The sequence below is a fragment of the Colobus angolensis genome, unplaced genomic scaffold, assembly GCF_000951035.1.
Source record: "Colobus angolensis palliatus isolate OR3802 unplaced genomic scaffold, Cang.pa_1.0 Scaffold6, whole genome shotgun sequence".
NCBI classification, from domain to species: Eukaryota; Metazoa; Chordata; class Mammalia; order Primates; family Cercopithecidae; genus Colobus; species Colobus angolensis.
In genome coordinates this window covers 20,663,251-20,675,182 of record NW_012119598.1, presented here as the reverse complement: position 1 = coordinate 20,675,182, position 11,932 = coordinate 20,663,251, and the positions used below count along the sequence as shown (strand labels likewise).

At 38.0% G+C, this 11,932-nt stretch overlaps 1 pseudogene; it reads left to right on the top strand.

The window, feature by feature from the left end:
• Window positions 1-10,953, top strand: part of LOC105526821 — a 26,438-nt pseudogene extending 15,485 nt beyond the window's left edge.
• Window positions 10,954-11,932: the final 979 nt, after the last annotated feature.

The following is an 11,932-nucleotide window of genomic DNA, read 5'->3' as shown; positions in this document are numbered from 1 at the left end:
ATTCTCCTGCCTCAGCCTCCCAGGCAGCTGGGATTACAAGCGCCTGCCACAATGCCAGGCTAATTTTTGTATTTTTAGTAGAGATGAGGTGTCACCACGTTGGCCAGGCTGGTCTCGAACTCCTGACCTCAGGTGATCCGCCCACCCACCTCAGCCTCCTAAAGTGCTGGGATTACAGGCATGAGCCACCGTTCCTGGTCTAAGAGTTTTAATTCCTTAGACACCATTTTCCTATCTATTAAGTGGGAATAGTACATACTTAGCAAGAGTTTTGTAGATAAAGTTATATATGTAGAGCATCCAACTGAGGGCTTGACACATAATAGTTGCTTAATAAATCACACTAGTTATTATCATATAGGCAATGATAGGACATTAGATGATTTTTCTTCTGAAAACAATGCAAAGACATACACATGTAGATAAGGTCCACAGAGTATGCAGTATCCCCAAATTCCAAGTGCATGATGATAAATAAATCCAGGTCAAACTGGTAGGACCACTAACAAATTTTGAGGTTTTCTTCTTGAAGTTTGTCTTCTTGGGTGAAATAAACATCCATTTGCTTATTTGCCTTGTGAATTCTTTTTTAAGTCTGGCTGGATAGGGTTGTGGCTCCATTAGTAATTCAGTAGGACTACTCCTGTTTTTAAAAGTGATGAAATCACTTTTAATTGCTAGTGCTTCAGAAATACCGACCTTCTGTTAGATATGGGAAGGGTGAAGCCTTTACATACATCATCCCTAATCTTCATATGAGTCCTCTCCGGAGGGCAGTATCCTCATCTTACTGGTGAGGCAACTGAAGTTGAAAGATGAAAAGGGCTCCATCCTTAGAGGGTGACAGAGCAGGGCTCTGCCTAGAATCTGCTGACTGTGAGGCTGGTCCTCTCTCTGCACTTGACCGGGTCATACTGGGTCCTCTTTTCTAAGAGTTTACTTTAGGTCATCCTCCATAGTCTGTTTCACACTATCAGCTTGGCTATTTGTTTGGGGTTGATAAATCATGACTGGAGTATTTGAATAATATCCCTGCCCATATGTTCTTTACATTCACATAAAATAAGCACTGGTGCATTGTCAAAAACTCTATTGTCTGGCATATTTTTCAAGTAATAGGCATGGAGCTATTGATTTTACAGCAGAACTTTTAATCGAAACCAGAAATCTGCTGCCATCAAATTATTATTATCTTGGAACTGTCCTGCAAAATCAATAGAAATGTAGATACAAAATACAAAAATGGAACCTGCCATTTCATTTAGAAACTGATATAGTTTGGATTTGTGTCCCTACCCAAATCTCACATCAAATTGTAATCCCCAGTGTTGGAGGAGGGGCCTGGTAGGAGGGGATTGGATTATGGGGGTGGATTTCCTCCTTGCTGTTCTCAAGATAGTCAGTGACTCTCACAAGACCTCATTGTGTAAAAGTGTGTGGCATCTTCCCCTTCACACTCTTTCTCCTTCTTTGGTCATGTAAAACGTGGCTCCTTCTGCTTCACTTTCTGCCATGATTGTAAGTCTCCCGAGGCCTCCTCAGCCATGCTTGCTGTACAGCCTGTGGAACTGTGAGTCAATTAATCCTCTTTTCTTCATAAATTACCCAGTCTCAGATAGTTCTTTATAGCAGTGCAAGAACAAACTAATGCAGAAACTTATCGAAACATGTTATCTGTCATATGTTAATATTTTTTCCAAACATGATTTTTAATGGCTATGTAATATTTCATTTTATTAATATCCTTAAACAAACCTGTATTTTATAGTTATGAATCCATTTATTAAATATTGTTACATGCTTTTTACATATCTGTAATGTTTCTTTAGGCTATATTTCTGAAAGTAGAATCTAGGTCAGAAACAGACCTTGTTTAAGGCCTTTAGTGTATTATATTGCCTTCAACAGAAATTTCAAACTATTTCCAGGAGAGAACTGCTTCCCAATATCCTTAACAATGGTAAATTTTATTATTTCTATGAATTGTCAATTATATAAATGAAAACGGAAGCTTATTATGTAACTTGCATTTCATTCATTATAAGTGAAGGTGTTTTTTTCATATATGATCTGTGTGTATTTCTTCTGCACATTTTGCATTCATTACTTTTGCCAATTTTAAAATTTGAATGTTTATCATTTTATTATTGATTTGTGAAAGTGTTTCATAAATTAAGGATTTGCAATGTGTACTGTAAATACTTTTCTAGTTTGTTATTTGTTTTTAAATTATATTTTTATTGTTCTTGAAGTTGCTTTCTCTCCCTTCTTTACGTTTCAATACAGAGAATTAAGACAAGATTTTAGACAATTTTCTCATGGAAATAACTGTCTTTGATTAGATTCCCTTAAGTAACATAGATTAAGCATGCTACTGTAAACTTCAAAATCAGAATTGGGTCAATGTCACTAAACTAAGGCCTTCTAGCCAGAATACTTTTTTCTTTAATGTATCACTTATATGTATCATTATCAAAGTACTATGAGAGCGGTTTTCTGAAATGACATTGTAATTCACCAAAGTAATCATGTTGAGGCATATACATTATGTTTCTAGGTTGTAACTGCTGAGGCTTTCTTATGGAATTTTATCTATTGGTCATGCTCTTTCCTGCCTGCCTCTCTCATTCAGTTTACAAAACTCAATCTGGGATTACACAGTTAATAGCTTGTGTTTAATCATATTCTACACTGCACCTAATATAGTATCTTACCATAATGAACTCTGAACTCTATTTGTGAATGACTAATTCAAAGATAACTAGGTGGAAAAAGAGAGAAATCTTTTTTTTTTTTTTTTCACTTTTGAATGAAAGCAAGAATAAATTATGAAGACATAACCTGGTAGTGTGTCTAGAATGTATTAAAGGGTTAGATATCTAAACAAGTTTCAAATTGGGATTATCATATAGATCAAGACAATGAAACATGAGGAAAGTAAGTGACTAGTTCCAACTGCATGTAATTCAGTCTGATTTCCTGAACAAGTGTATGGGCTGGGTGGAGACCAGAGTTGACCAATAACATGACTTAGACTGTGTGTGTTGGTTTGGGGAGGGGGCGTCAAAAGAAATGTGCTTTGCAGCCTTTCAACTACAGCAAACAAGACTGATGAAGGGCCCTAGCTGCTAGGCTGTAAAATCCATTGCCATGTCTGGGCTGAGGCCACGCTTCCCACCTGTTTCCCCAAAAGTGAGTATGGCAGAGATAACCAAGGCATACCTGTTCTTGTGAGACATGAAACTCCACTGATGACCAACTTTGGTTCAGGAACTCTCCTATAACCTTCCATAGACCACATGATGGCCTGGGGGCGATTTCTTTCCTCTCTTCTCTCAGGCCCAGACCTGCATCTTGATCTAATGGGTCTTTTTGTCTTTCCTATTCTTCCCCCATTTTCTTCTCACAGGCATTTTCTCTAATAAAGTCCTTGCATGTTTAATCTTGTCTTTGACATCTCCTTCTTAGGGGACCTAGATTAATCTACAGAGAAATTGTTGGCCAATTTTCTTATTCCTTAGAGACTCTGTTTTTTTTGTTTGTTTCAAAAAATTTCTAAATCTTCTTAAAGACTACTTTCTTCAGTAAATGGGAACAATAAATGGCAAAACGTACATAAAAATTGGCATGCAATTTTAGTTGGTGCATGAGAATTTTGGAAATAACTCAAGGATCCTCTGAAAATCCACTGGACACCAGGTCAAGTATCCCCAGAATTCTTTCTGAAGACATTGATAGTTGGTATTGATGAAGACTAATTATATGCTTTAAGGACTTTTATCTTCCCCTGGTAATGCAGGCTACATACCCATTCATACTCTGTGGTGATATTCAAATTACTTAACAACTGATCAGAACAATCACTTGCCTCTACAACACAAACTAGTTCTCACCCTGTTCTTTTCCGTTATCTGTCTTCCATGAAATCGACGATAATTCTTTATATATTCTTCTTGATATTTATTATGAACTGCTCAATAACTTTTATTAAATGTCAACAAAGTATGTGGCCTCGGGCAGGGGAAGACATCAGGAAAACCCACACAAAAACTAAGAGACAGGAAAACTAGCAGTAAAGAGTCCCCCTTTTAGTTCAGAGTTAAATGCAAGCATGGCTTGCATGGTTTACGTTTGAGCAATTGTTTGTACCCCACTATTCTTTAAATAGCCAACAAAAGGTTTTCGAGGCAGCCATTTTTAATTGGTCCAATCCTTATTCATATCTTTTGAAAAACCCTAACAATTTGTGTTGAACTGCGTGTCTACCTTCTTGTGTTCCAACTCTTTGGTTCACTTTGTCTGTTGTCTTTCCCATATGGTTCAAAAAAGCACTATGCATAATGCCTTTCTCTAGCATGCCCTTTTGATTCCTAACATTCTTCTGAGGGCCTTAACTCTATAACCATTACCTGAACATGGTGCTTTCATCTAGGATTAAGTTTTGCACTTCTATTGATCTTCCTCTATGGGGTTGAATGTAGTAAATGAACCTCCTAGCTCCCAACAAATTTGCATGTAATTGCCTGTCCAGTCCTGAACACTGAATACTGGGCTGGAAGAATACACTAGCATTAACAGAGCCAAAAATGTTTTTCTTTCAAAGGCTCTGCTCCTTTGTAAAAGTGGCATATATGGGAAGAATCAGAAGGCTTTCTCAAGGTTTGGGAAAATGACGAGGTGCGGGGGATGTCGGGAAATTATTACCATGCTATCAAAATTATTATAACCTGGAATGGACCTTTTGAATAAGTCTAGAGCTGGTGTTAACCTCTTTTTGACCACTGAAACATACTGACCTACATTTACATACCCCCAAAGAGAATTGAAATACTTTAATCATGCCTTCTTTTCACTTGAATTTCTTTAGACAGATTTTACTAGGTAGTGATAAAAATTTTGTCCTGTACTGTGTCTTTGATGGATTTAATGATCAATCATATTTGAAGGGTTATTGTTGAATTCTTTTGAATAAAAAAGTAGTTTTACTTGAAGCTAGATAACTTCATACTTAACGCATTATATAAACCCTCAAACTTCCTCTGATCTGTCACAATGGACAAGGTATGGATTTTTTAAGGGAGATGTAAAATTTACTGCAGAGAAATGTCTGATTGTTAGACTTTTATCACAGTTAATTACAAAAATTCAGTACTACACTGTCTCAAGTCTTGATTTTTAATTTTTAAAAATGTGATGGCTCCATCAATATTTGTGTGGGACACTCTTCATTTGCTGTCTCCCCAATGCAACCATATTATAAAACACCCACTCTACTTACTTTAAAACATTAAGTGATGGATTTAATAAAAGTTAAATGAAATAAAGCTTAATTTGCTCTGTAATAATTGGAGACCCAATACTGTGTCTCATATCAAGGGGCTTGGGAATTATTTTTTTCTTTTTTTCTTTTTTTTTTTTTGAGACAGTTTCGCTCTTGTTGCCCAGGTTGGAGTGCAATGGTGTGATCTCGGCTCACTGCAACCTCTGCCTCCTGGGTTCAAGCAATTCTCCTGGCTCAGCCTCCCAAGTAGCTGGGATTATAGGCATGTGCCACCACGCCTGGCTAATTTTGTATTTTTAGTAGAGACAGGGTTTCTCTATGTTTGTCAGGCTGGTCTCGAACTCCTGACCTCAGGTGATCCACCCACCTCGGCCTCCCAAAGTGCTGGGATTACAGGCGTGAGCTACCATGCCCAGTCGGGAATTTCTTATAAGTAAATTCCTTGTTCCTCTTTGGAGAACGTAGAAGCTCTGCATTCTGATGATATGTGACTGGGAGAGGGGTCAAAGTTCCTCTCCTCATTTGTCCTATTCAGTCTGATGAGCTGATGAAGTCAGCACGTTAAAGACATGCTTTGGAATGATCAAGAGGAATTATTTAGGAGGAGGTGTGGTTTGTGAGGAAATGTTGAAAGCATTTTTAAATTGCACTAATAACTGATGAAGTTCAAGCATTATTAGCACTGACAGGAATCCAGCTGAGTTTTTAGTAACATCATAACTTTTTATACCATCCCTGTGAAAGTGGCAATGTTAATGTTAATTTGAGTTAAATTCTTAAGCATCCTGCTTTTGATTAGTTCAAAATGCCAAATACTAACGCTGTTTCATAAAATTCTGTGAGATATAAAAATAGATATAATTAAATATGTCCATTAGTGCTGGCATTGGCAGCACATATACTAAAATTGGATACAGAGAAGATTCGCATGGTTCCTGCACAGGAATGACATGCACATTCATAAAAAGCATTCCATATTTTAAAAGAAATAAATGAAAATAAATATAGCAATTACATTGAAGAAAGATGAGAAGGAAGATTTCAGAAAATAGAACAAGTTCTATTGTTTTAGACCAGATAAGTATGCCAAGAATTATTTCTGTCATTGCCATTCTATTATTCATGTTAAGGGATATCATCTGACTAATAATAATATCCCTAGACACTATGTAAAGCCCTATATGTGTTAACTTATTTGATTCAACACAAATAGTGAGAATATGAGATGTGGACAACTTTAAGATGAGGAACTGGGTTTTAGGGAGGATGGGGGACTTGTCCAGAGTCACTTTATTTGTAAAAGATATTTTCTGCCTTTGAACTTTGGTTGTCGGATACAATCATTCTAACTCAAGAAATGCTCAAACTTGCATTGTATGTGCATCATACTGCACTGAAAACCACTTAGGTGATAAGGGGAGAAGGGTCTCAATTTAAGAATCAGAAGATCTGTGTTCTCATTCTGACACTAATCTCACTTTGTCCATGAAACAGTTTTTTTTTTTTTTTTTTAACTAACAAAATTCAATTAAACTTGTATCATACAGGCTAAAGGAAGTCAAGCATTTAAGCTATGGCCTATATCTCTCCACATCTTATGTGATATATACGCTCCTTCCCTCCTCATAGTGCTTTTGTCTGAATTGCTCATTCTTCAATAAATTAACATGAAGAAATGTAAAATAAAATATGAATAAAACAGTTAACACTAAAAAACATGTTATGACTTAATATGAAGTCATATAAACATAAAATAATATTTGAAAGAATAACATTATTAAATTCTCTATCATTTTGAAAGGAGAGGACAAACATAGCTAAGAGAAAGACAATGCCCAGTTCTTTGAAATGAGTTGCACACACTGGATTTAGATCCATCACACCCTAAGATACAGAAGTAACTTGTAGAATTACTGCCAGAAATATTTTGAGAATTTATGGAGAAACGAAATACTGTTGAATGGAAAATGTTGCCTCAATCATCATAAAGGAGAGAAAATATATGTTTTAAAGCTGCAAAACTGCACACTGATAACCCTGCAGCCCTCTGTAGTAGGTTATGAAAGGAACAGTTTGTGGAGGAATGGTCACGAGGAGTCAGCATGGGTTCATTGAGAATGAGCAATGCCAGGGTAGCTAATTTCACATTTTAATAAATTAGACTTACATGTTTGGGGAATTTTGTAGACATAGTATGTAAATATATTTCTGGACTTGAGTCTAAATAGCAACATATTGCTTAAAAATCCCAGAAATTTTGTATTTACTTTAAACAAATTTTCCTTTAACTTTTGGGATGCCGATTTACTAGATCTTGGTTGGGACCAGGAATGTGTTTTGTTTTGTTTTGTTTTGTTTCAGACGAACTCTTGCTCTGTCGCCCAGGCTGGAGTGCAGTGGTGCGATCTCGGCTCACTGCAAGCTCCGCCTCCCGGGTTCACACCATTCTCCTGCCTCAGCCTCCCGAGTAGCTGGGACTACAGGCACTGCCACCACGCCGGGGTTAATTTTTTGTATTTTTAGTAGAGACGGGGTTTCACCGTGTTAGCCAGGATGGTCTCAATCTCCTGACCTCGTGATCCACCCGCCTCGGCCTCCCAAAGTGCTGGGATTACAGGCCTGAGCCAACATGCCCGGCAGGGAATGTGTATTTTACAAAGTTCCCTAGGGAGTTCTGATCATCTTCTGTATTTGGAAATCTCTATGTTGGGCAATCCATTTTTTTTAAATTGGGAAAGCCATTGTTTTTCCTAGCAAATATGAATACATTTCTTTTGAACTCCACTCTCTACTCATAGATTTAGCATCTGTTTTGGAACCTCATAAGGTCTTGGACAATTTGAGAAAGATGAGAAGAAAACAAGGATGCTTATTTGGGAGCATCTTAATGTAGCCATTCCAAGGTTAAATGCACAGATACGAAGCTGGTTTCCTAGATCCAAAGCCTGACTCTCTAGCTGTGTGTTACTTTGTGTGTTTGTGCCTTTGTTTGTTTTTACTTGTAAAATAGTAATAGTGCTTCCTCATTGGTAATTAATGGAGATGCAAACAGAGTACTTACAAAGGTGTCAGTGTATAGGATATTCTCAATTAGAGTTAGCCATTATTATTATTACCATTGTAATAAATACCTATTATTTTTCAGGTGGGACTGCCAAGATGAATAGACACAATCCTCGACTTAACAACTTCACAGTTTATCATGGGAGTCAAGTGTGCAAATAAACAATTGCCATGCAACTTTCAAGATACAAGTTTAAAGGTATGTCTGAATTTTATTGGGCAGACATCAGTGACAGCTTCACAGCAATGTCGTCACCTGAGCTGGATATTTAGGTGAATTATCTGGACATGTAAGTAAGGGAAAAGTCATTCCAGGTGACAAGAACACTATGACAAAGGTGCTGGGGACTGGAAAAGTCTGGCTTTCCAGAGAGTGATTATTGCTTTAGTGGGCAATGGGAGAAGAGAGTAAACAGAGGTATATTAGGATTTGCTTTAGGGGACTCAGTGCTGGCTAGATCCTGAAGGGCCCTGAATACTATGCCAAGGAACTTGGCTTTTTTCCATCCTTAATGAGAGCCGTGAAAAGATTTTAAGCCGGAAAATGATGCTATTAGATTTTCATATAGGATTGTAGGAGGCTGTTAGTAGAGTTGAAACTAGAGGCAGGCACACCAGTTAAGAGGCTATTACTACAATTCAGGCAAGGCTTGGTAAGGGGTCAAAACCAGAATGGTGACAATGGGAGGGAGAGCAATACATGATAGCTGCTGGTAGGAAGATCCCAGACATCTTGCAGGAGGAATGCTGGTTACTGGCAGATGATGAAGGAATGGGAAGCAAAAAGATTCCCCTGATATGTCACTCAGCAAATAAATGGTTGAATCTTCCTTCAAACTGAGCTAAGAAATATAGCTTAAACAGCATATTTTGGAGGCAATATGAGTTGTGTTTTATTCTTGCTAAGTTTTGTGTGTATGTGTGTGTTGGGGGAGTGTTGATATATTCAGATAAAGTTATCCAGAAGATGACTGGATATCTAGGTCATAATCTTTGGGAAGAAAGCAGGGTTTGGAGCATTGATTTTGGAGTTGTGTCCTAAAGCCACACTTATGAGTTAGGTTTCCATTTTACTACATGTACTGCACGTGACAGTGACTTAATGAAGACAAAAATGCATTTCTATCTCACCTAAAATAATTTTGGAGATATATAATTCAGAGAGAGAATCATAACTCTAAGACAGTTTTGTCTTTTTCCAGCTCACTTCTCAGCTACCTAGGTCAAAAGCTGCTACCAGAGTTCTAACATTCATACCTTTGCATGTTGTTATGGGTTGTAATTTGGAGAAGAAAAGAAGGCTGTAATCTTCCTTTCAAAAGAAACTCCTCGGGAGTACCACACTTCTGTTTATTTCTCATTGACTAGAACATAGTCAAGTCATGGGATTCTGGGTAGTGTAGTAATTTAACTGGATGGATATATGCCCAGCTACTTGGAGTTCTGTTATAAATGTAGATTAGCACTCATCCTGTTGGCCACATGCCATGAAGTGGCAGGTGCACTGCGACCCCTGGTGTGGGCCGTGGTGCTTGCTGCTCCGGAGCTGCCTGTGCTGGACATGAAGCGGCCCTTCCTGTGCTGGGAGCCGCTGAGTGGCCAGGACGTGGGCCTCAATGTCCCTGCTTCTGTTCGTTGTTCCCTTATGGACATCAAAGTGCTTGCCTTTTCTGGGTAGCATTACAATGAAGTTTTAGATAGTACAAAGTCTTCAAAAAAGAGCAGCAAGGCTAGAAAAGGCTTCTCTTGTTTGTTAACTGCAACAGCTACTGTCACATATGGTGCCAACAATGTCTTCCCCCAGTTTGTTCCCAGCACGAGGGCTTCTGCTGATGTGTTGGTCATGTCGAAATCAAATCCAAGTTATCCGATATTCCAGAAGGCAAGAATATGCCTTTCAAAGGAAGAAGCAAACTCCTGTTTGTGGGCCACAGAACCAAGAAGGAAACTGACTAGGAAGCTGCAGTTGAAAGGCCCCATTTGCAGGATCCACAGCATGATTTAGAACAAGTAAAGAAACCCCACTTTCTTTATCCAGTCTATCACCATCAATGATAGACTGGATAAAGAAAATGTGGCACATATACACCATGGAATACTATGCAGCCGTAAAAAAGGATGAGTTCATCTTCTTTGCAGGGACATGAATGAAGCTGGAAACCATTATTAACACAAGAACACAAAACCAAACAACTCCAATAAGTGGGAGTTGAACAATGAGAACACGTGGACACAGGCAGGGGAACGTCACACACCGGGGCCTGTCAGGGGGTGGGGGTCTAAGGGAGGGATAGCATTAGGTGAAATACCTAATGTAGATGACGGGTTGATGGGTGCGGCAAACCACCATGGGACATGCGTACCTATGTAACAAACCTGCACGTTCTGCACATGTATCCCATAACTTAAAGTAGGTTATCCTGATAAGTGTTTGCATTCGCCTTGGTTATGTACTCACTGCATTTGCAGGACATTCTGGTAGTTATTACGGCCCTTGCCATGGGTCACACTATGATGCCTTTCACATGATTAGGAAGGGGCCTGCACCCCCCAACCTTGAAGTTCCTTCTTATGAGTTCACCAGTGTTGATATAGTCATTGTTGGTTAGAGACTTGGCCTCAAGTCTTGGGCTTCTTTGTCACCTCAGAAGAGTTATTTGAGTGCAAGCCTTCTGCACTTCAAGTTAGTTGATATGAAATATGTAAGAATTGATGATAATGTATTTGCAAACATTAATGTGAAGTAATTTGAATTTAATGTTGAAGACCCAAGTATTCACTTAATAAAGCCATGATTAAACATTATTAAGCTCAGTCATACACTTGAAAAGTGCAATATCTTTTAGCTAATTTTAGTTAAAATTTTAATGTTTTAGCTAATTTTAATTAAAAATTACAGACTGGTGTACAAACAAAATATGGGAGAACAGTGAATATTTGGAGGTCACTCTCAGTCTCTGCTACTCCAGGGAGTGGATGCATTCAACCAGGAAAGGATACCAAGTGAGGAAGGTGAGCAGCAAGGTTGGAACCTGGAAGACCTTTTGAGCATTCTATCCTTTTGTAATGACCTCTGGACCTCTGGTAGGCTCTGCCGGGTTGCTTCTCCCCATCACATTACATCTGGATGCTCCTTCCTTGTTTCTTTTCAGCCCCTGCTCTGTGCATCTGCCAATGCCTGGTTTCAGAACCCAAATTATGTCTACACACTATCAAAGAATGACTGGAAGAATAAAAATAAGTTTATTAAAACATCTACATATTTTTCTATATGTTACTCAAATTAAGTTTGTATGTGTGTAAGTAAAACATGAAATTTTAACTTTAAGTGTAGGTATTCTGAGTACTTTAGATGACAATGATCACAACTTACTTTCCTAACTCGATGTTAACAAATTTTGAAGATTCTCTCTGAAGCATGTTATAAACCTCTATGCAACTTTTATGTTAATGAATCTTGTTAGGGTGTTGCTGTAAAAACACCAACAGTGGAAAAAACAATACCCTCCCATTTGTTTTCTTAAAATTAAACCAACAAAGCCCCTACATTTTTCTTTCTTTTCTTTTCTTTTCTTTCTTTCTTTCTTT